General features: G+C 34.7%; 1 pseudogene; it reads left to right on the top strand.

Moving 5' to 3' along the window:
* The first annotated feature begins 593 nt into the window (after window positions 1-593).
* The window catches only part of LOC115234811, a 5,797-nt pseudogene continuing 3,273 nt past the window's right edge, over window positions 594-3,117 (top strand).

Here is a 3,117-nt window from a genome sequence, read left to right as displayed (position 1 = left end):
CGTACAATAAAATGTATGATTTTTCCTTTTGTTATTTCCACACGGATATTCCTTCTTTCAAATCATCGATTTAAAATGCATTTTTACGTGGATTAAAAACTTTAAGTAATTTATATACGTATCTTAATCATAAATATATTATATAATAGATATATAATAAATAATATATCTCATACGAAAAGGCTGAAAAAAACATTTAAGGCATAGTAAGAAGCGACAATCGAGAAGCGACCAAGCGACGTGTGACGTGTACCGCCCGGTCTTCGTGCCGGCTCGATAAGAAGGAGAGAGACAGAAAACAGTATATCTGTCCTCTTCTGCTATCCGAAGCCAGCCGAAGCGCCGAGTTCACACGTACGCGGTTTGCGCTTGTTGCGTCATCCCCTCCACGCTAGCAACACGCGGTTGCGTGTTGCTAGCGTGGCCATTCTGGCATCACTGCACGGAATCAGGCCGAAATGTGCAAGTAAATCCCAGCACTGCTCTACTGAATCTATAATTAAATATTTTTTGATCATAAGTCAGGTTACGTCCAGGGTATGGCTTCATAATGTTCGATTTCAATGGAAAAGCGTCGTCAGCTACAATCACATATGGTAAAAATACATTTCCTCCAGGCAGGGGATGTGGCGTTGGTAAATTTAGTGCACCAGAAGAAAGATGTTGGAAGAAGACACTTTTTTGAAACACAGAAGAGTCATGCATGCGTCCATTCCGACCAATGTCCACAAATAAAAATTGATAGTTTGCATTTACAAGGGTAAGCAAAATGATACTGTTTGTGTTTTTATAATTGCGGTAGAAAGATCCATCAGCTCTTGGTGGTCTGAAATTTATATGTTTGCCATCCAGAGCTCCTATGCAATGAGAAAATTGCCACTGTGCATGAAATTGTCCTGCGGAAGCTTCCCACTCTGAAAAGGTTGAAGGGCATATCAATACCTTCCTTTCTAACACGATCACAATTGCTTTTAGAGTTTTAATTATTAAGCGCGATAGTAGCTGCAAGCCTATTGCGTGGGATAATTGCTTCTCTCATGACAGTGTCTGGCTTTTGTATAAGCAGTGTAATTGCAACTAACAATTCTTCCAGAACTTCTTCATCCATCCGCGTGCAATTCCGGAATGACCTTGGATCCTCAGGCCTATCTAAAATAAAAAAAATGTTTAAATATAAAACTGCTGTGTATTCCATTTTTCGTTTTCTGAGGTTAATTTCAGTCGCATTTTCAATTATATCATGCAAAAAAAAAGTTATTACATACCCTAGTTCTTCAAACAACATATTAAGAACTCCACGATTATTCTCCGTTCTTCTCGCCAACCATTTTTTCGTCCAAAATCTTCTTTGTCGTGTTTCATGACGCTTTCTTTCCACTTCTAAAATTAACAAAAGAGAAACTGCTCCTAAACTTTTCCTGCGCACAGCGTCCATTTTATAACAATTTTAGAAGCAGCGCACAAATTATCGTCAATTCCATCCGCTAAGCTAGCTTCGCTCCGTGTGAAGCGAAAACCTGCAGCGCGCTCAGCTTAACTTCACGCAATGTAGAGCGCAGGGCAGCACGCAGCAAATCACGCATACTATCCAATTTGCATCGTGGGAAACGGGCTTATAACAGAGGCGCGATCACCTTTGAAGCTCTGAAAAGGCAATTAGAGAAACATGATGGTCTGCTAGAAAATCTTTCAATCAGGTTAGATGAAAAATTATAAGATATATGTATAAATATATAATTACATAAGATATATAATTAAGTTAAAAAAAGAGAAGCGTTTAACTTTTTTATTTTTATTTAATTTTATTTTATAAAATTTATTATACGATCAAACGAACTTACCTTAAGTGAAGTTCGATCGTAATTATATGACAGCCTTGTTCTCGGGATTAATAAATGTAGTAACGCTAGTTTCTGGCGACATGGCAGAAACTAGCGTTACTACATTTATTAATCCCGAGAACAAGGCTGTCATATAATTACGATCGAACTTAAGGTAAGTTCGTTTGATAATTATTAATTATTGAGGCGTTGTTTTAATTATTACAATAAATTTTGAATTGTTACGTTTTTAAAGCAAATATTAAACTTAAAATAATCGCAGCATAGATCGATGGCTTGTACCACAGCAACCGAAACCAAAACAAAAATCCGTTTTGGGTATGTTTTCGTCCCTTCGCTCGTACCAACTTACAAAGCCATACATGAAGAACAATTACGTCTACATTGCTTTTATTTCTATATTCGTTCTTATTAACGTCGCTTTGTTTATCTCTCGTCTCTATGAGTATTGAAATTATAACCGCTACTTGATGATTGCGCGTGCAAGTGGTAAGAAAAATATAAAAATATAGAATTTATTTGTTTTAGATATTTAAATGTATCACATAAATGTAATACATTTTTATAGATACAAATTTTTTAATACGTTTATAGTTATTATTTTCAAGCAAGTATTGGCTATTTAATATCAAACTATTTAACACTATTTAAATTTCCGGTGACGTCCTTAAAAAAAAGAACAATGCAAAAAGATCTAGAACTAAACTGATTTGGCAAAATTTTATTTTAGAACAATGTCTGAACTTTGACTGCACATTTATTCTGATCCTGATGCTGCGCCAGTGCATCACGTTTCTGCGAACGCACGGTTTTAATTCTGTATTGCCTTTAGATCACCATATGTATCTCCATAAAATGACAGGGATATTGATTGGAATCTTTAGCATTGTACATACTCTGATGCATTTTATTTACTGCGGTATATTTAACAGTTTTTATATATTGTATACATATATATTTTACAAAATTAATATTGAATTTCCCATAAATATAATTAATATAGATGCATTAGAATTAAATAAGGGATGGATGGATATGTCTGCCAGAGGAGACAGGAGACTGCATCGATTGCTTCTTGGTAACAAAATGCCGCTTGAAAAATCACGCTCAATGCCCGATATATAAACAAAGAATAAGAAAAAAGAACGACTCAGAGCGTAAGTAAATTTATAATATGTAAAACCTTTGAAAAATTACTTTCTTATCTCGTTATTCCTTTATCACACACTATGATTAATTCTCTAAATATCTTATTAAATTAATATCATATATATAT

The sequence above is a fragment of the Formica exsecta genome, unplaced genomic scaffold, assembly GCF_003651465.1.
Source record: "Formica exsecta isolate Colony F162 unplaced genomic scaffold, ASM365146v1 scaffold208, whole genome shotgun sequence".
Classification (NCBI taxonomy): domain Eukaryota; kingdom Metazoa; phylum Arthropoda; class Insecta; order Hymenoptera; family Formicidae; genus Formica; species Formica exsecta.
The sequence above is the reverse complement of the archived record's forward strand: the minus strand, read 5'-3'. Positions and strand labels throughout refer to the sequence as shown.